This window comes from Gymnogyps californianus, chromosome Z (assembly GCF_018139145.2).
Source record: "Gymnogyps californianus isolate 813 chromosome Z, ASM1813914v2, whole genome shotgun sequence".
Taxonomy (NCBI): domain Eukaryota; kingdom Metazoa; phylum Chordata; class Aves; order Accipitriformes; family Cathartidae; genus Gymnogyps; species Gymnogyps californianus.
The window spans coordinates 71490459-71513082 of NC_059500.1; positions in this window are offsets into that span (position 1 = coordinate 71490459).

Consider the following 22624-nt stretch of genomic DNA (forward strand, 5'->3'; position numbering starts at 1 on the left):
TTTAGGGCTTCTACTTGCGCAAATCATGAGTTTCTGGATTTAAATTTTTGGTTTGTTTCTCAATTTTAAATTCCATCAGACATATTTTGTTCTGGGGTTTCTGGATAGAACTAGACACTATAGGCCACTATTACTGTTATTTCCAATGCTTGAAAGAGCCTAGATTTCATATTAGTTCTAAATTCAGCAGAAGTTCATTGGTCCTGCTGTTCACAATGATAAGATATTGCTTCATTGACAGGCAAATGCAGGATCATGACAACCTCCCAAACTCTGAGGTCAGAAGGTTTTTGCCACGTGAGATCTCACCTCCTTGGTTATGTGAATGTTAGTAAGTTACACAGTGCCAGGGAATTTCCCCCCTCACTGGAAGTCAGTTGTCCATACTGTTTTATTATTTGTACAAGGGAGTAGAGTTTTGCCCAGGACATTGCTAAAAATTTCCAAAGTCTGTGGGTCATTCCCAGTTGGCAGTTTGCTTGCAGACAACCTGTTTGGAAGGTAATAGAGTTTAATAATATGGACTTGTTCTGTTCTAGGGCAGTTAGTCTGAGTGCCAGAGAGTGGTACTGGGCACAGTTAAGTTACAAGTACAGCTGTAAGCTCTGAGTACCAAGTTTTGTATGTCTTGCTAAGCTCAGAACTCAGTGGAAGACAGATTTTAGGTGTTCCTGCATATCATGGAAACAAAGTACTTCTAATTAGCTGAGTACTGGAACCTTGTATGTATAGTTCTTGGGCTAGTCTGCTGTATTTCTGTGAAACTCAAGAATATGTGCATCTTTAAAATTGCCATTGTGACAGATACGGTATATTGGTTTATTTTGAAGACTTCTTTTCTCCAATAATGAGTTATAGATTATAATGCTATCATCATCTAATCAGCTTTTCTGTGTAGTACAGGGCTGTACAATTTCCATGCATTTATTGTTTTTTAAAGTAGAATGTTGTCGTGGTTTAACCCCAGTCAGCAACTAAGCACCACACAGCCGCTCACACACTCCCCCCGCAGTGGGATGGGGGAGAGAATCGGAAGAGTAAAAGTGAGAAAACTTGTGGGTTGAGATAAAGACAGTTCAATGGGTAAAGCAGAAGCCATACAGGCAAGCAAAGCAAAACAAGGAATTCATTCACTGCTTCCCATTGGCAGGCAGGTGTCAGCCATCTCCAGGAAAGCAGGGCTCCATCACACGTAATGGTTACTTGGGACGACAAACACCATCACTCTGAATATCCCCCCCTTCCTCCTTCTTCCCCCAGGTTTATATGCTGAGCATGACATCATATGGTATGGAATACCCCTTTGGTCAGCTGGGGTCAGCTGTCCCGGCTGTGTCTCCTCCCAGCTTCTTGTGCACCCCCAGCCTCCTCGCTGGTGGGGTGGTGTGAGGAGCAGAAAAGGCCTTGACTCTGTAAGCGCTGCTCAGCGTAACAAAAACATCCCTGTATTATCAACACTGTTTTCAGCACAAATCCAAAGCATAGCCCCATACTAGCTGCTATGAAGAAAATTAACTCTATGACAGCCAAAACCAGCACAAACGTACAACCTAGAAAATCATCCAGAATTCATGGAATATTCCACACAGCCCTCCAGCAGTTATTTCAATGCCTCATTGTCAGTAATGTTGAAATTCTGCACCTTACTTCTGTCCTGAATTTGTCTACCTTCAACTTCTAACCAGAGGACCTAATTATACTTCTGCTTTTGAAATCCTTGTGTATTGCTCAGCATCCACTTCCCATGCGATAATCAAGATGGTTTTCAGTAGTTACATACATATACATCTAATAGTTTCAACTCATCCCTGAAATTTCCGGGAAGTACTTAAATCTGGATGAATTACAGTCATGGGTAAGAGCTCCAGGAGTATTTGGAATTCATTAAACAAAAGCACAGGTTAGGCAAGGTTACTGTGTCATGTAACCGATAAACACACTGTAAGCATTTATAAAGCAGATAACCTCTCTCTAATTCAGTGATAATAAAACAAGAGGGACAACTTCTCTGGGTCACCTTTCCTAATGCATTAGCTATTTCAGCTGAGAAAGACGATAAATTATTTTAATACTAAGTCATTATAGTGATACTGTCAGATGACAAACCTCTGATTAGCATCAAGAGAATAGATGATTGACTACCTTGGTTAAGATGTGAGGTGAGGCTTAAAAAATATGATAGGATTTGCATGGTCTTGCATGATTCTCAACTTTAAAACTAGCTCACTGGGTATAATGTATGTGTTTGAAAAAATATTTTAAAAAGTAAAAAAAAAAAAGTAAAATTGTCTCCCTGTTCGTGATATCATTAGTCATATTTCCACTTTCCAGATTATTACTGCATTTTTTATGTATGTTTCCTAATTCTGTCTGTCTTCTTATATCACAAGCTGATGATTAATTCTTACTTGCATCTCACATGTAAATGACATACCTTGAATAAAGAATACCCTTAGACTGTGTGCTCACCAAGACAAGAATTGTCATGGTTCCTGAGTTTCAGAAGTGCCTGTCCCATATAGGGAATGCCTTTGTAAGTAAGTAATAGTAAAGGGCTTAATATTAACAGAAGAAATAGAATGTATGGAAGATTTTCACTGATTTTATTTTTAGCCTACAGTGACTTGTAGAAAATAGCATTGAATAATAGATTTTCAGCTGGGCCATACCCTAAACCTGGACATCACATGTGGCTCTGGATGCTGTGGCAACTGCAGCTGTGTTGTCAAGGAAACAGCCTTGTGCTCAGTAGGCAAAACCAATGAGGATTAAGCAAGGCTATATTATAGCTAAGCCTCTGTGACCTTATCAGGGATCAACAAGATCTGTCTGTTTTTCACTGTGCAGGTGTCCCTCAGGAGTGAGGAAGATATGCACAGGCAAAAACATACATGCAATATACCTGATTTAAATGTCAGACCTGGATTATTCTAACAAGTGAATGCATTTCCCAGTTAGATGGATTAAAAGACTCCGTTTGTGTAAGTAAAATGTTTATATAAAATAAAATAATATAAAAGAAAGTAATGTGACATGTTTTTCTGTAAGCTATGAAATGAGGAAGAGATAATTGAAGTATGATGAACTCTGGAAGTCTTTTTGATCTTTGTTGTAGCTTTATAATCAGGCTAGAATTCACACACAAGTATGCCACTATAAAAAATATGTTAATTTCCCAATGATAAGAAACAAAGTTTACAGAACACTGAGATACAGAATAGTTGTCACCAGTTTCAAGCACCATGTTCTTCTTTAGTAAAAAGAATTAATGCATGTATCACTGAAGTAAACTCACACTCCAACATACACGTGTTATTTCATCCCAGTTTTTTGTATCTAAAAGAATCAAAATGCAAATGGAACTGAGGTAAATAAGTGCAAGAGAAAAATGCCTAATTGTTTTTTTGCTGGGTGGGGAAGTAAGTTGAAAAAGTTGTTTAAATTGCTGTCAGAAGTTAATTGTTTTCTGCTTAAACTTTAAAATATTTTTCCTTTTTGTTTCTAAAGCAAAATAGAATGTTACACTTCAGTTAAAGTTTCATAATAAATACAAATGAATGAATGCTTTGGCAGAATCTCTGGAGTTTATTGTGCTTTTCTTTCTTATATTGTCACATAACATCAAAGGTGATTAAATGTCTTTCTTAATTAGCCCTGTGTTTTAATTGTTAATCTGCATGTATTAACCATTGTATTTTTCTTGTTTCAGTATCTCTTGTGGTGTTACATGCCCATTTAAAAAACAAAAAAGTCAACGTCAGTTTATCTGCAGATAATGCCAGATGAACCTTTTTCAATAGTGATACTATCCCGTGTCTTGTACAGAGAAGGGAGGAACTGAAGCAAACTGTGAAATGAGACACATCTGATTATCATTGTGATTTTGCTCCTAACATTATCTTATGATTTATTTTCTTTCTTGGTATTTTTTTTTCCTACAGAGGTTAATCTAAACCTGCCAAAGCCAATGGATTTTGTCAGATGTTGATTGTTCTTTTCTGGCGTCCCACTCCTTTTTTTCAGTGCTTCTGCATTTCTTTTCTGTTTCTGATTATTTAAAATACCTTACTTTTTTTCCAGAATTACTGTTTTTACCATTTCATCTGAGTCACTGAAAAATTCTGTGTATAAGATATTGCCTATTAAAGAGAGTTCAGACATTTTACATCATGTTTAAGGCCATTATAGAAAACTTGAAATTGACCTGATTTCATTGCTTCATTTCTGAGAGTTGCCACTCTCCTGATAAGATTTTCTATCAGAACATCAGGGGAAGAAATGAAGCAAAGAAGACAGGGAACACTTGGCCACTTCTGTGAGCTGAATATGATGTCCATCTTCTTAACTATGTAAAATGCGCAATAGAAAAGTTAGAGATGAGAGCATATTCAATGCTTAAATATTTAATGCTTAAATATTTAAGAGCATAACAATATCAAAGTTGTTAGAATACATGCAGCAGTTAGCTTAAAAAACTGTGACTTAAGTCCTTGGACAAAAGTCCACTATGATCAAAATATGCTTAGAGAAACAGAATATTAATATTAAAAATAAAAGGATTAGGAAATGTGTTGTGCCTCCCCAAAAGTTTCTCATTCCCATTCCTTCTTTCCTTACTAATGTTTTACTTTCAGTTTTCAGGTGGTTTTGTACTACTGTCATATTTAGTCCCTTTAGTATCACATGTGATTTCATCTTCTCATGCTTCTGTTTATTCCTTATGTGTCTAATAGTTATTTTGAAGATCAGGTATAGAGCTGGATACTTTTCCTAACTTATTGTCTGCGTCTCAGCTTTTTTCCCCTCCTTGCATTTTTCCTAATTTTGTACAAATAAATCTGTCTTTATTCTCTCTTTGTCCATCTTCTATCTGTAGCTTTATGGTCATTTTTCTTTGCTTTTCAATCACTAAAATCCATGCTTTTGTTGAATAGTGTAGATTCTGTAAGGAGTTTAATGTGAATTAAATTTAATATTTAGTCTAGAGCTCACTAATATGAATGACCTTGACCAGTTACCACTAATTTAGGGAGCAACAAGTAGAATCCAACTTTCTTCCTTTAAACCAACTAACTGCTTTAATAGTGTGCCAGTAAATTACTGCAAGTTATGTACTACCCTACCACTTTCTGGGATAATCTGCAATCCTGAACAACAGGCAGAGCAGCAGCAGTCTCTCTAGTTGGGCTGTTTGTGGACAAATAGGCAGATCAGCCTTTACCTGTTCATGGAGTGAGTTAGATGCATCCAGGACGTCATCCCTCCTGTGCATGTGCTGTGCAACTGATCTGCGTATGCATAACAAGTCTAAGATATTTCTGATGCTGTAGCTTTACAGCAGGCTATCTGTGCATGGCCCAAACCCATGTGTCCAGGTGTTCCAACTTGTGCAGTAGATCTCTTTTCTTCCATGTGAAATGCTGGCAAATATGATTTTCTCATTCAATTTTTAATTACTGGTGTAACTTTGGTCCATCTATTCTAAATGCCTTGTACCAAGGAGATTCAATTTATTTGATCAAATTCAGACATGAATTCAGGAGTAGTCATTGGAAACATATTACTGTGAAATCAGATTAATTCTGTAATACCAGTGTGGAGGAAACCAGAACTAGACCTACAGTACTCTACTTATGTCTAATTTTTCTTCATCTTTCATCTTATATAGCTATTTACAGTGCTGTAAAATGAAAGAACAGTTTTACCAAATCAAAATGTTCACATTTGGCATATATTTAACATTGACAACAAAACCCCAGAAAAAAATGAGGCTGTGGAAGACCTCAAGTGTTTAGGCTGCTATTGTCAACGTGCTGAACAGAGAACTGTAGTTTTAACTAAAATAAATAAAAGTATAATGTGCAAGTCAAATTAATTTAGTCCTATGTTCTTCTTGAATCTTTTGCATGTGAATTACATCCCCTTAGATTATGGTGCATTAATTCCATTGTTGTTATGAGATTATGTGTTTATAGGAATAAACTGTATTGTATTATTTTTGCACTCTATTGTAATATTTTTAATTTGGTGCACTATTCATAACACATATACAAATCTGTTCATCGGATGCTTTTTTTTTTTCTAATTTACCTTTAGACTTCTGATCTGATTCACACATTGAAAAGTAAGTTTCTCATGAGGGTAACTTAGTAGCCATAAATCACTTTCTGAACAGGTTTTGATGAGTGAAACATTCACACTTGAACACACTTTTTCAGGTTATGAAATCCAGATTTTTTTGGTGGGTATATTAAATCAACAGATGTGTGGTTTCTTAAAAAAAATAACATACAGCAATATGCTGTCACCCATCAGTTTTAAGTCAAAGACTGTCAGTCGCAGTAGCTATCTGTGAACAAGACAACTAAAGACGTTTGTAGTTTGTGTCTTTGTATCACTGCAATAATAGGTAGCAATAGATAATCCTAACAGAATTCGAGGGTACTACTCTAACAACTAGTCAGAAGTACCTCATGCTTTTGCAAATTGCTTGCCGTTTTCCTGAAACTAATTGACATTTGTTATATAGAAAATTATGCAAAATGTGTACATCAATATTTTTGTATTCCTCTGCATACTTGACTGCATTTTTGTTTGTTTGTTTGCTCCTTTAGTATTTTGCCCTGGTTTTGGCTGGGATAGACTTAATTTTCTTCTTAGTAGCTGGTACAGTGCTGTGTTTTGGATTTAGTGTGACAATAATGTTGATAACACGCTGATGTTTTAGTTGTTGCTAAGTAGCGCTTATCCTAAGTTAAGGACTTTTCAGTTTCCCATGCTCTGCCAGCAAGCAGGTGTGCAAGAAGCTGGGAGGGAGCATGGCCAGGACAGCTGACCCGAACTAGCCAAAGGGGTATTCCATACCATGGAACGTCATGCTTAATATATAAACTAGGGGGAGTTAGCCAGGAAGGGTGGATTGCTGCTCAGGTATCAGTCAGCGGGTGGTGAGCAATTGCATTGTGCATCACTTGTCTTTTCTTGGGTTTTATTTCTCTTTTTTTGTTATATTCCTTTTCATTACAATGATTATTATATCATTATTATTAGTTAGTATTATATTTTATTTTACTTTCATTATTAAACTATTCTTATCTCAACCCATGAGTTCTACTTTTTTCCCCGATCCTCCTCCCCATCCCACTGGGAGGAGGGAGGTGGAAGCAGCTGCATGGTGCTTAGTTGCTGGCTGGTGTCTAACCACGACATGTTTATATTGCATGTCTTTTGTATACAAAAATAATCAAACAAATAGAAAAATAGCTAGCAGTAGGCTTTAAGATCTACGGATATTTTTAAAAATCAATTCACTGTGAGTGTGTTTTTTGCGTGTGTATGGTTTACATACTGATTTTCAATTTACAACCCAGTTTAAACTTAGATGGAGAACCAAACCTAAACTTCCATTGTAAGACTGTTATCACTACATTTGAATCCATATCCTTCCTAAATTCAAACTGTTTGACAGCAGCAGTAGTTAATCATATTTAAGATGATTTTACTGAGACTTACTGTGATCCAACAAGCAGTGGACAAGCTGGACTGTGCTTAAGGATGCTCCCCTATGGCTCACTGCATCTTCCAGGAGACAGCAGATGGCTTTCAAATAGTGAGTAGTAGCTGAGTGCCTGCTGCTGTGCCTGTTCACATCTTAGCTCAGAGAGCAAGGAGGCTGCTGCAGAGATATGGAACTGTGAAGTTGTAGCTCTGCACTGGAGGAAAGTGAAGAGTGGCTCTCACAGCTGTCGTCTGTCTGTAAATAGCAAAGGTGTTCATTTCAGAATCAAGGTAGTTTGGCTTAATAACTTGTGGAAGCTGTGTAATACTTGTCAGCAATGCACAACTTACTACCTCATTATTTCATTGTCAAACACCTTAAGAAAGGGGGTCTTTAGGGAAGCCTCAATGCCTGTTGGGTTTTTTGATCTCTTAATAAGTGTTGTGCACTTTTCCAGATTATTTATTGAAACAATGCAAAATATGTATGTTTTCCATTACTACTTTTATTTAAGGCACCAGTGTTTCAGTTTAATGTTTTAGAAGTGATAGAACCAAATCCAGAAAATTATTAATAGAAAAATTGAGAAAACAGGTTCAGCTGATTTGCTAACATTCTTTGGTGTCTCCATTTCCAGGCTGCAATCTTGATAAAATCCGAGTACATACTGGTGATGCTTCCGCTGAGAGATGTAACATTCTTTTGGAAGTAATAATGTTTGTCCTGTTAACAGACCTTCAGGTTGGCTGGGAAAAACACAGAGGATCATTTGGATTACCAGTTCTGTTTTTTAAGGGTATTAACAGGCCCACATCCAAGAAGATGATTATTTCAGTGCTTGTTGCTTAGGATTTATACTGAGGGACATGGTTGCTAACACAAAACTGTTGTGCTTCCTTAGGAGGCATTTAAGTCCTTTCAGGCACAAGAACATAGAAATGGCTGTACTGGATCAAAGCTGTTGTTCACTTTTTTTGATATTCAGCCTGATTGCAGTTGATAACCCATTCTTCAGAGAAAAAGGCAAGAATCTATTGCATTTACAGAATAATCAGCTTGATAAAGAAAATTTCATATTAGGTTCTCCCAGTCACTGCTTGTGAGGCTTGATTTATATGCGAAGATTCTGCTCTGTTGATTTGGATGGAGAAAATGAAGGAAAGGTAAAAGTTACTTCTTAGTGCTGCTGGGTAAAGGAGAACAGTAAGAAAGACTGATAGAAGGAAAAGGGAAGACAGAGACCCATAGATTGACAATGACACAAGTAGCTGACAGTGTCTTCTGAGTAGTCAGTATTTGATGGATACTGCCTGAACAAGAATGGAGAAATTGGGTAAAATCCACGATACAGTTTCAGGGAGAGGATAGGAGTGTGGTGAGAACCTTGGATATATTGTACGGGGAATGAAGAGGCTTTCAGGATACTGATTGATGTTGGTTACGTTTCCTGACACACAGCTTAGTAGGTAATAGTGGTGAGAGGCCTATGTGATATCTGACGAGCTCCATGTTCAGCCCTGATAGTAAACAAGACAAGAACCACAAGGTTGAGAAAAAGGCGGGTTTAAGCATTTCTTTTTGTCAATTTTGAATTTACTGTTTTTTGGTTTCTGAGTAATAGCAGCCCCGTTTATTTTCATTGTGTCATTTGTTGTTTTATAGGCCCACATAGTCATCTGCTTTCTAAATTATGGAGCGCAGGATTTTTTTTTCCTTTTGTATGGTAGTTTTTTCTATACCTCTCCTTATATTTTTAACATTATATTTAAAATTCCTGTCTGAACTTCCTTCTGTTATTTTTGTATTCTTCCCGTGTCCTGGTTTTGGCTGGGATAGAGTTAATTTTCTTCTTAGTAGCTGGTACAGTGCTGTGTTTTGGATTTAGTGTGACAATAATGTTGATAACACGCTGATGTTTTAGTTGTTGCTAAGTAGCGCTTATCCTAAGTCAAGGATTTTCAGTTTCCCATGCTCTGCCAGCAAGCAGGTGTGCAAGAAGCTGGGAGGGAGCATGGCCAGGACAGCTGACCTGAACTAGCCAAAGGGGTATTCCATACCATGGAACGTCATGCCCAGTGGTTAGCTCAGTTGGTTAGAGCGTGGTGCTAATAATGCAAAAAGGTTGCAGCTTCGATCCCTAAATTTCCAGTATATAAACGGGGGGGAGTTGGCCGGGAGGCGCGGATTGCGGCTCGGGAACTAACTGGGCATCAGTCAGCGGGTGGTGGGCAATTGCATTGTGCATCACTGCTTTTTTTCCTTTCCCCCCCCTTCCTTATTTTGTTATATTCCTTTTCATTACTATCATTTCATTATTACTATTGTTAGAATTATATTTTACTTCAGTTATTAAACTGTTCGTATCTCAACCCACGAGTTTTACTTTTTTTCCCTTTCCTCCTCCTCACCCCACTGGGAGGGGGGAGGGGGAAGCGGCTGCGTGGTGCTGAGTTGCTGGCTGGGGTTAAACCACGACATCCCGTTTTCTTCTTTTTCAATATGTGATCCTTAGAACTGAAATCAGTATTACTAGTGTAGATATGTCTTTGATTTCTGTAGTCCATATGAACACTGATCATATTCTCTTCCATTCTAATTCTTATGCCTTGTTTTTGCCTAAGCTTTTGAGCAACTTCAGATGTGGAGAAGAGGGGTTTCTTTCTTAGTAGGTGCATTTGATTGCATGTCCAGTATATGTACAAGTAGTTTGTTTTTTTTTCTTTCAATGTCCACTGGGTTTTAAAAAAAACTTACAAAAAGCATGTCTATTTTTGAAAGATATTTAAATGGAAAATATTCTGCTTCTTAGGTATGAGAAACAGGTATATTTAATAAAATAATCTTTTGTTACATATTTATTATAGTGACTTCTTGTTGGCTTCTTTGAAGAATAGTTCTGTATTCTTTGTCCAAGTATATTTATCATATTTTTCCCATTCTTTTGCTTGATTAAAAATATTTGTATTTTGAACTTTTCCATTTTTGTGACCTGGAGTACTGTCCATTGTGCAGTTTTGAAGTTTTAAGTGACCAAAGGTGGCACTCCATTTTTTTGACCTTTTCTTGAGCATCTGGTAACAGTATACATGATCTTCTTTGTGACAGTTCAATTTGTTTCCTACCTGAATCTTATTTCTACTTTATTTCATTCTTGTTTATCTTCCTTATCTATCGTCACTTCCTTGTGTTCCATTCTATGGATTACTTTACAAGTATAATTTACTCGTGAAGCTGTCTAAGCTCCGTCTCAGAAATCTAGTGATGGGTGATACAATTCAAATCTTGGTAATGATGCAAAAAGGAAATACAATGCTATTAAATTGATTCTAATAGTTAAGTAAGAGGCACAATATTAGAATCATAGAATCATTTAGGTTGGAAAAGACCTTTAAGATCATCGAGTCCATTAATTCAGTCTGAACCAATAGCCAAAGCAATACCTGTGAGAGAATGGGATAACTAAATCTCAGGATGCCATTGATTCTCTGTGTTTCTTTTTTTGTATGATTTGTTATTTTTCTAAGATACTACAAGAATCATTATTTTAACAAAATTGTCTGTTTTGTTGACATTTGATATTCACTTATCTTTTGTTGCTGTGGCTGTTCTATTCTGCAGCTTTTCCCACATTGAACTGAATTCACTTGCAGTGTTGTCAGACTGCAAATGAGTGGGAAACAGAAATAGTACTTAGCTTACATTCAGGGTAAACGGAGGGGAACCCAGGCACACACTCTATTTGTGCAACCTGCTTTGGAAAATGCTGGAATTAACATAGGTTGCACATCTACACTAATAATTTAGTTACTTGGGAGGTGTGTTCCTTCAAAACTAGTGAGTACTTTTCATTTAGCTTTGGCAATTTGCAACAGTTCATTTTGTTATTCCATTCCAAATCTTCTACTGTCACATACATTTGAAACAGATTTTCCAGTATATCCCCTGTAAGGAAAGCTCCTTCTGTTTTTTTCTGAAACCTTCTTGTGGTGCCACTGAAAAGTCTTCATGACACTTACAAGCAGATAAGATCTAAAATTTCCTTTTTGATTTAAAAATAATTCCTTTTTTTGAAATTAAACCCTAGATTGGTGGATTTTTTTTTTTTTTTTTTTTTTTTTTTTTGCTTATGTTGCCCATGAAACGAAGAATGTGGTGGACACAGTTACAGATTAGCTCCTTAATAATACAATTTCGAATCATGTCCTGTGCTTTGTGGAGGACTAACTCAAGAGTTATTTCTCCTCTTGTAGGTTTCCTGACTGGATTCACTGAAATAATTCATTATAGTATTACAAATTTTTGCCTCAGCAATGCACCGCTGTGGAGTTTACCTGATTTACATTATTGGTTGCTTCTTGCTCTCAGGTTTCCTGGTCTCCCACAGTATGTCACAGTCAGTCATCATCCTAGTCCCACCGTCAGTATTATAGTCTTAAAAATCCTGTACTTTCCTACTTAGGTGAGGAATCCCAATCCATACTCATCCTATTTTCCTTATTCATGCAGTGAACTTGTTTAATCTGATTTGATTCAGGTATTTTAGCATTTAACACTACTCCTCTGTTGGAGTGAACAACAGTTTTTCCTATGTTTGGTGTACTGAACACAAAAAGCATTTCACTTACTATTTTTCTTCTACCATGTTATTATATGTGTACAATATTATTAAACTAATTTAAAACCAGTCATTCTGCTTCCCCCATTTTACTTCTTAATTTTTTTGCGCTTGTGTGTTTTCATACATTTGGTAGTATTTTTTGAGTTACCGTACTCTGTTTAAATGGGACTTTATTGTTAACTAGCCAATAAACTGAATTCTCTCATATCTGCAAAACAATTCAGGTAAATATTTTCTTTTACTCTTTACTTCTTTACTTGCCCTTCACTTCCACCAGTACAATATAAACTGTATGATATAAGTGTCTTAAAATTGAGTATGTCTAGGACAAAATTACCCCATATTTGATTGCTGTAAGATTAAGAAGAAAAGCAATACAAAAATTAAAGGGAAGCAGTTAGATCAGAATTCTAAAGTTTGAGTGGAGAGCCACATAGATATGAATAAGAAATATTTATGGATTGATGTATTTTTTGTGGGAGGAGGCTGCAATTTTCATCATGCATAGTAGAGACAAATTAATATTATTTTGGTAGGTGCACTAAGAAATGTAATTTTGCAATCGAGCATACATATGTCTATATTTGTTTTTCCTGGTGTCTTGAGTCACTGTTCTACACTTCCAAGAAACTGAGAAGACTGAAAGAATAGGATTTCCAATATTAAATAATAAAAGGTCTGCACAAAAAGTTAGAGGGAAATGCAGGAATTTTTTTTGATAAATATTTATTAATTTCCTACTTTAAACCTCCTCTGATTTTCTAGGTATTGTAGCAGCCATTTCCTCCGAGAGTGCGAGACTACTTGCATTAAATGGTACAGTGATTTTCATGCTCAGTCTTATTTAGCATGCTTAGCAGTACTTTAGATCTGAAGTAATGATGAACCACACAGTCACTGTTTTGTTATTTATGTTTATGTTACCCAGAGTATCTGGGAAAGACAACTTAGATTTTAGCCTGGTGCTGGATGCATGAAACTCCCCTTTTCCATTACACTCATGCAGAAAGTTTCCTCTTATATAGCACTCTTTGGCTTGATTACAGCCTTCTGGAAATTATTTTGCTTTCTTTTCTGTATTGAGTGGAAAGGTAAGGGCATTCAGAGAAGGATTTTTGATTGTGTTTTGTGGTCTGTTTCATAACAAAAGAAAACATCAATACAAGACAGTAGATCTTAACAGAGATAGAAAAAATCAAATGACATGAATTTTCGTTATAAAAAAGTGTCCAATTACAATGCAATAGCACTTGCTTGTGTCAAAACCAGAATTTACGTAATTACACATATTCAAAAAATCTGTATGTCATTACCATAATGAAAAAGCCATCATTTCTGTTCTAAAGCACTTCAAGAAACAAATTAAGAGAGTCTGCCAGCACATTCAATTCGTCCATCTTTCACATAAAATTGTACCCTATGTTTAGTAAGAAAATTGTGATTTTTTTTAAGTTTCTCCATGCAGATTTCATAATAGAAAGTGAAAACTCGTGTTCTTGTCTAAAGCAAAATAATTATAAGAATTTCTCAAAAACAAGAGCATTGTTCTAGTCACTCCTTGGAATTAAAATTGTAAACGTTTCTCTCCCCGGTAGCCCCCTCATCTGTTTCTTTTCACAGGTATGTATGTCCCTGACCTTGGCCTGATTGACAAGGGAAGTTAAACTGCAAGCTCTTAGTATTTCTTTCCACACATCAGTGAGATCATGTTAGGATTATTAAATTAATTTAATACATTAATAAATTTAATAAATTAATAGCTTGACTAATATTTAATTTATAACAGGTATCATGTATGCCATTTTACAGTAAACAGTTTACTTAATAATATGAAATTATTTTTTTCTGTCAGTAGAAATTTAAATATTATGATTAGAAGAAAAAATTTTTAATTGTTTTTACAGATTATAAAGGCATGTGTCAGTATATTGTGTGACTGCTGTTAGGATTTGTTTTATTTGGCTACAATTAGTAAATATTAGTAAACATGAACTTTCAGACTGCTTCTGCCCTCCATGCTCACTGAGCTGCTCCTTCTAAACCCAATTTGACTCTGTCTCATCTTTTCCCAGCCTTCAAATCATAAAGAACAGGGCTGCTGTTTCATCCCCAGGTGTCTGCATTCCACATATCCACATCTCATTCCCTCAGGATGACGAGGGATGATTTGATTGCTTCTTTCAGCGTCATTGACTTATGGTAAACCTCTTGCAGAGAGCTCTGTGCGCCTTCCGAGGCGGAGCCGATTGCTCTTGGCATCGCACTGAACAAATGTCCCCGACGGGTTCATGTGAAATAGCTGGGGTCCGTTCACATATCCATAATGAACTTGATTAGAGAAGCAAAATTGAACAGAATGTGGAAATTGCAAAAAATTGTTAATAAAATTTGGCAGCAAAAATAAGATTGCTTTCAAATTGGGCAGTTACAGTGACCTTTCTAGCATATATTTTACTTGACAGTTGACTGTGTTTTGCTGTCCTCTAGTTGCCTATAGTACTTTCAGGATTTCTTCTTCAAACTACAGATTTCTCTAAATCTTCAGATTCGCCTTTTTTATGTTTGTTGAACAGAAGATTTTTTGCTTTCATTTCTCTTTCCCCACAGATATTAATAGATCCTGAAACTTTGATACAGGCTACGAGTTAATGAATGAACAGTATGTTTCATCTTTAAAATATGCTAATAAGATGTGGTTACATGAAATAGATGTAGATACATCAACAACTTTCCAGGGCAGAATGGGAAATCCTCTATCTTGTTTCTCTTTCCCCAGTTCTGGCCACAGGTGTGGGTTGCTTACCTTGCACGTGAGCATAGCCAACTCACTAAAATGTCAGAAAACTAGCTTGGGAAAACCAGAAGTTGTTTAACTCATTTAATCTTGAGATCATATGGATGCTGTATCCTGGACGGTGAGACAGAGTCGGGAAACTGCATTACTGAGGGTGGGAAGGAAGGAACTGAATCAAAAGCAAGAGGAACAGGGGGAAAAGTGAGGAAGCAAGACCTCTCCCTTTCAGCACTGTCAAACTGCTGATTTGTTCCACTCATAAAGTGAACTGTCATCTCCAGATTTAATACAGCTGCTCTTCACTAAATAGAATAACTGAAGTTAATTTTGCCGTAATTTGCAGTTCCTTATTCTGCTGTCAGGATGTGTACCTGTGTCTTAGCCCACCTGAGTTCTTATTTCAGGTGTGATTTATGAGATTCTATATCCATTTGAAATGACTACATTTGCATCCCCTGTTTTTAAGTAATTTAAATGAATTGATCTTCTAATTAGGTCTTATAATTAAAGGACACTGACAAGGTATACCTGAAATAATAGTATTTATGTTAATATTGAGCTTTATCAGTGGCGTGAATGTAATTCAGTAGTTTTCAGTTATGTGAACATAGTGAGAAATTAACTATAATTAACAATTATCTCATGCATTTGCTTTTGTTCACCTCTTAGTAAATTTTCCTGTAAACTGGCTAAAGACTGTTATGAGAAATAATGAATAGATGTGGAACTACACACAAAATCTAACTATCCTTAGTAGGTTTAAAAAGAGTTCAAGGAAAATATAAACTTTTCCTATTAAATAAAGTATAATATATGGTGATGATATTCTACATATAGAATTTTTAGGTCTAAGATAAAATCACTATAACTTAAGTTGCTGCAGTTACAAGGACTTCTTAATCTCTTCCTGAAGTATTTCTAAAAATTCTAATTGAAACATTACAAAATTGCAAAGATTAGGAAAGACAAAAGAACCTTTCGTTATGCTTAGTCATCATCTAGATGGGCTTATAGTATTTTGTTGAGCAGATTATTTTAATTTATTCTCAGGTATTTTTTTCCAAATTATTTGGTCCCTTCAAGAAAAAGCAGAAGTAGAAAATTTTTCTTCAATGATGCCAGCTTTTTATGTATTTTGTGGATAAGTAGGAGATTCCAGACTTCAAGCTGATGACTAAAATTACAAAAACTGTGAGAGATAACTAAAACTCGATGGAAATATTTTTCCTGTGACTATGATGACTTACAGTGCGTTTTGTTTCTGAAAGGATATGATTGTAAAACTGTTTCCATTGCTTTTTTTGAAGATTTTTATGTTTGCATGTTAAACTCTGTAAATGTCAAGAAAGAAATAAGTATTCCTGATCACAACCATGGTAAAATAAGGACAGTTCTTTCCCACACACTGCTCAGTTGACATGGAAAATTCCTTCCTCAACGGAATCCTTAAATGCACAGGTATTCTTTTATATACTAGTCCGGCTGTTACTTCTTTGGCATGACGTTAGTAGGTTAGCAGTAATTCAGAAATTTTTGTTTCCATTGCAAAGAAATACTTTTTTTCTGCATTTAGTGGAAAATACAGGATTTGCATTTGGTGCTAGGTCTGTGCATAGGCTTTTGGTTCAGCAAGCTTTTTTAGTGCATCTGATTTGCTTGAAGTTGTACATTTGTAATTTCTAATTCCAGTTTCACCACTGTGCTAGCAAAACAGAGAGTTCTATAAAGTTAGGTAACAGTGACTACATGTAATGAAATACTTCTACAAAATTATCTTCAGGTATCAAAGAAGATACATACGTCTTTTATTTCTGGTACCATCTCTGGGCCCTTTTGATGGTCATAGACGTTGCGCAAAAGCAGTGTGTTTTTCACAGTAACAAATTTTTAGACTAGCTGAGGCTTTGGTGTGAAAAGAAAAAAAAAGTGTTGTGCATTTTGCTGTAGCCTTTTCACTGTAATTTCTGGATTCAGTAGTGGTCTTGCTCTGTGACTCAAACATGAAATTTGGCTGCAATGATACTAGTGAGTAGAGCTGATTCCAATTGATTCCACTTCTTATCTATCCAGAAACTGCATGCATGTTACTTAATTCATGGAAAACATATTTATTATAGCTAGTTGTGAGAGAAACATGATTAATTGGTTAACCAACAAAGTAAAGGGGGGGGGAGAGTGGAATAAAAGAGAATAGCCCTTTCTAGAGGTGAAAAGAAACTCCAAGGTGTAAGTGTCAGTTCTTTGTGCTTCATTTAAACTCTTTTGATTGATTTCTTTTTTTCTCTTTTTCTGAGAATAAGTACACTTTGGTTTTGGAATTAAACAACATACAGAAATGAAGCAATTAAAGAGATACATTGATACAGTGTTAATTCCTTTGCATAATCAGAAATACATGCAAGAGTATTAAAGTGGTGGTTGAAATCAGCTATGACAGGATATATTCCTGCTGAGAAACCTTTCTGCTCTTACGTCTTTGTTGTGCAGACTGTAGTTATCAATGCAGAGAAGAGATTTTCCACTCTATTTCTCTCATCTTGGATTGCAAGGCTATTTTATAACCAACAGCTAAAATGAAGATTGATGGAAGTAGGTATTTGAACATGACATCCTCCCAGCCTTTTCTGCCCCTGAGATTTGTCCATCCCGGGGCCTGCTTTTTTGCTCTTAGTCCTTTCTTCTATACCCATCGTTTTGATGGTCTCATACTTTAGACTTACGGTCCGATTGATTACAGGGACGTACTGTTATACTCTTTTTAGCTGTACCAGTCATTTGAGCCTGCCTGCTCAAAAGTTGAAAAAGAACTCAACAAAAGTTCGTGTTTTGACAGAGGTTTTAGAAAATGTGGCCAAGCTGCACCTTACCTGTCTGTATAGGAATGCTGAAACAGAAAAATTTGACAAGACTTAAAATGAAATTGATATACAGTAGCCCGGGGGCCTCTGCCACAAGGTTTCCCCTGCAAAAGCACATTCTCTGCAAAACAGGCTTTACAGAAAACACTGACCTGTCTGCATCTTTCTATCCTGCATGACAGAAAAATGAAAGTGCCAGAAGAGCGTACCTGTTAGAGCTGCTGACTGTCTCTTGTGCACAGCAGTTATGCTGGGTGGCAACTCCTGTGATTTGGACCCATTTATACTGCTTGCAAGGAGTGAGACTGCCCAGCAGACTCAAATAACAGAAGTTGTAAGGGAGAGTAAATAGCAGCAGGAGAGGAAAAGAAGCAAGCTTGAAAAGTCTTCAGTGCACAGTCTGGCACGCAGAGGGTATACATATTCTTATAAGCAAAGTTACGCTCAGGGAAGTAATCTAAACATATGGAAGGTTAAGTAGATAGGAAGGGACTTGGAGTTTAAGCAAAACTCAAGAGTTCAACATTTAATTTTAATTAAATAATTTCATGATTGATTGGAATTAAAATCCAAGCTCCTGTGTATGTTGATGAGAAGGTGATTGCATGTAGATGTTCTTGAGATATTGTCAATAACTGCTAATGGCTAGTTATGTCTGAGAAAGGTTGGACGATAGTAGCTGTCTTTTTTTTAAGTATCAAGATCATAACTCAATTTTCTTTTTCAAAAGAGCATTTCATCTAATCCTAAGAATCAAGTGTGAATGAAAACTGTTATGTACAGAAAGTTCTGACATAAGAATTCATGTAAATTGGTGTTTCTGGGTCATTCCTTCCTAGGCAAAGTGAGTTATTTTTGAAGGAGGTAGCATATTAACCATACAGAATTGCTTTATAGGCCCCATTAAAGAGGGAGTTTGAGATCAGTGAGAGCTGGAAGGTCTCAGTCTTTCAATCCAAAAAGCTTACTTAGGTTCACTCAACCTTTGAACCCACCCATGGATGTCAAATCCATTGTCCAAACTGTCACTCTGGGGATTGGGTAGTTGAGCAGCCAGTGACCAAAGGACCGTCCATAACATAATGGACAAGGTTTACTGGCTGCATATATAACTATGCAAAACTCACCAGTGATGTATGATCCCTGTTAATGAGATCTTACATCTGTTCTCTAAATGTCCTGGGAGTGGAGAACTTGGAAATGATGTAACTCAGAAGTAGACTCAGCTTTTCTTCATTCTGAGTGTTCACAGGTTGGCTGTTCTGGTCACTTTCTGTAATTTTCCCAGTTCCTTGCTTGTCATGTTTTGACTTAATTCAGCAGTTGTTTTACTTCTTTGAGCTATTATGCCATTTTCTTTATCTCATCCAGTGTTGTTTAAGAAGTCATAAATCACTGTGGCAGATGCTCATTGTCTTGTTACATTTTGGGTTCAGTCTAGGTTACTTTTACTAACTGCCAGCTGCTTGACCTACAAGAGGCCAGGTGGCAAAATCAGCTTTTGCTTGGGACTAAATTATCTATGATTAATTGTCTCTTAGTGACAGTTGTTCACTAAGGCAGAAACTGTCACCTAACTTCCTCCAATTCCCGTATTCATATACAACTCATTTCTTGGTTTTGTTATTCTTTTTCTTTTGACAGTGCTGTACATTTAATGTGCATGGTTATTCTTATTTTGGCTATGTTAAGATATTAGAAGTTTATGAACAATTGAAGACCCAAATAAAAGTATAAAAATAGACTACAAATGAAGAAAGTACAATGAATAACCAAAATCAAAACTTCCCTTTTTATTTCTTTCTTTGGCATGTGGGTTGAACATATCTCAAGATCTTGGATTTATAATCTTTCTACATGCTTTTCTATTTCAACAAGCTAAAACGGTTAAGATTTCTAATACACAATCTGGATTAGACTCTGCATTAGTAATTTTAAAGGCATTTTTCTATTTCCAAGTTTTCCAGCTGAAATAAGAAGTTACTTTAATAAAACTGTAAATTAGTCTCAGACAACTATTTATATTCTGTAAGAATTTGAATTGAGGGAGGGTTTTTTTATCCAAAGAAAGATGGCTTTATTGAAAGCTTTGACTCCACTGAGAAAGACTTTAACCTTTTAAGTAATCTTACTGAAGCCAAAGCTCCCTGGTGTTTATCTTAATTAGTTAATGCGTGTTAAATGACATGTTGTCTAGCATATGTCAGCTAATATGTTGGATTGGGATTCTTTAAAAGTCACCAGCTCTCCTAATGTCAAAAGGCAAACAAATTTTCTTTCAATTCTCCAACTTTCATTGTTTTGTCTCATGTGATATCATCATTTCCAAGTATCATTTGAGACTGCCTGCGATTTTACCTTTAATGTTAAGCTGCAAGAAAAGAACTTCTGAATTCCTCAATAAATCATAAAGAGCCAAAATAAAATCTAATCCCAAATCTTTTTCCCTTTACAAAATATCATAAGATTCAGCTCTTAGAGACACAATGATATAGGTAAAGAAGTCCAGATACCAGTTATATCAACACTGCAGCTGTTAATAGGCTGAGCAACACTTTTGCATATGTTATACTTTTAGCATTTGCCACAGCCTTTCCTGTTGTTATTTTATTTAGTACCCGACAGGGTGCATACTTAATAAGGAGGCTATTCAGGAAAGTGTGTTTTTCTTCTGAGAGAAATTTGTCAGATTTTCCTTACATAAATGTAAATAAATATTAAGTCTTTCCTAGAACATTGTTTTGGTGCTTGGAACAATTTTAAAGGAAGCTGAGGATGGCTCAGCTCCTTTTAATATTTTGCCCACTTCATTGTTGAAAAGTGTATGCTTATAATGTATATGTCTGTGTTACATGACTCAGATTAGATGGGATTAATCAGGGTCTTATTTTTCTTTGTCCAATGGGCAGCGTCGTATGTTTGTCAGACCCAAAGAATTTTTAGGGCGTAATAAGAATATAGCAGTAATAGATTAGGCTGTCAATAAATTATATCAGAAGTACTGTGACACAGTTTTTCTGATGATGATATGCATGTATGTGCATGTTTGCATGCCTACTGTATTCACTGTGTGTGTCTTGAGCAGTGCACAGCTCATTCTGTAATCAGATTATTAGTTCAATCATATTAGAGTACTTTATACTCTGAGGGTATTCCCTTAATCCCATTCCTTTAGCATGCAGAAAATATGGCAAATAGCAGTAATGAAGATTAGGCTCAAGGAATAGTCCCTTCCTCACCACCCTCACCTCTGCAGCTTTAGAATTAAAGAGACTTTGCTTGAGTGTACAGGGGGAAGAAACCAAAACCAAAGACTGACACTCTTAAAATTCACACACTTTTCTCTGCTGCCCTCTTAATTATTTAGCTCCATTTTACCAAATAACCATTTGGACAGCTAGGAAGGTTACATTGCTGCAATATGTAAACTAAGAGGCAGTAAAGCATTATGTCTTATAGATTATCATACTTTATTAGCATATGCAGCTTTGATGTTGTATAAAACAGCTTAGTAGTCATAACATGTACTTACAGAAGTAAAATACATGTTTATTCTTTCTTATATACACTTTAAGTACAATATCAGTAGGCTTCCTGTGCATATGAAAAAGTTTCAGCATGCCTTTCTGCCAGGCAGTCATTATGGCTGCATCTTCTTTAGTAAATTAAATGTGCCCAGGAATATTGGCTTGGAGGCCAACTGACATGAAATACTCTATGTCCATACTTTTAAATTGTCTTGCCCTCCAAAACACTGTAGTTGCATGCAGACCACCTACTGGGACTAGTCCCTTGTGCAAGCTCCAGATTTGTACCCAGATCTGCAGTTCTTTGGGAGACTAATAGGTGACTTGGACCAAATCTGTGTCAGGGACCATTCCAAAAATTTAACAGTGTAGGCAGTCATTCCAATGCCCAGGAATGTTCCTAGGTACACATGTTCCTGGATTTACAAGCACGGATGTATTCCTTGCAGCTAACACGTAGTAGTTTCAGACTGTAAAATTCAATGTGACCTTGTTAACATCTGAGTAATATGTGATGTGGTTTTAAATCACACTAATGTGCACTTTTTTGAATGCTGTTGCCGTTTCTCTTGAATTCGACAATAACTTCAGGTTCTGAGGAAAAAAGAAATTCATACATTCCATTTGCTACCTTGAACATGAATCAGATTGACTACTTTTACTGGCACGTTTAGAAAAAAAATACAGCACCTACATTTTTATTTGTATGTTCTTTTACATTTCAATGGGTGTGAATGATTTTACCTATCCATTTCCTTTCTAATATATTGGCAAACATATTGTGAAATGTTTCGTTTTCATCATCATCTCGGTAGCTGAGCACTGTATCACAATCTCTGCTGAATCTTGATTTAGAAACAAAGTAAGACCTCTGAGTTTTGGCAGTACTTATTTTAGAAGATTTGTACATTAACAAAATTAATATTAAGCAATGTTATAACTAATACCAGTCAGAATTTAGTGAAGGATAGACACCTATCAGCTTGCAGGGAATATTCCTGTAAAACAATTCTAGGCCAGTCATTTTGGCAGATCTGTAATGGAAAATAACTACAACTTTAAAAATAGTAATTTTTCCAGTTCAAGAGCTGCAGGATTCCATCACAGCATCGACAACCACTTTAAGAACATGAAAGTGTAACTTACTGATGTAGTTTATGAATTTTTTAGACATGCAGAGACAGAGATCTCTGTGATGAAGAGTTAATGTTGCAAGCAGGCAGCATACAGTCAACTGAGAGGTTAACTGAGAGATATGGATCAGAGTCCTTTCCTTTTCATGTTTTTTCCTCTTCTAGCTGTTTCTTGCTTATGGTTTTGAAATTACTT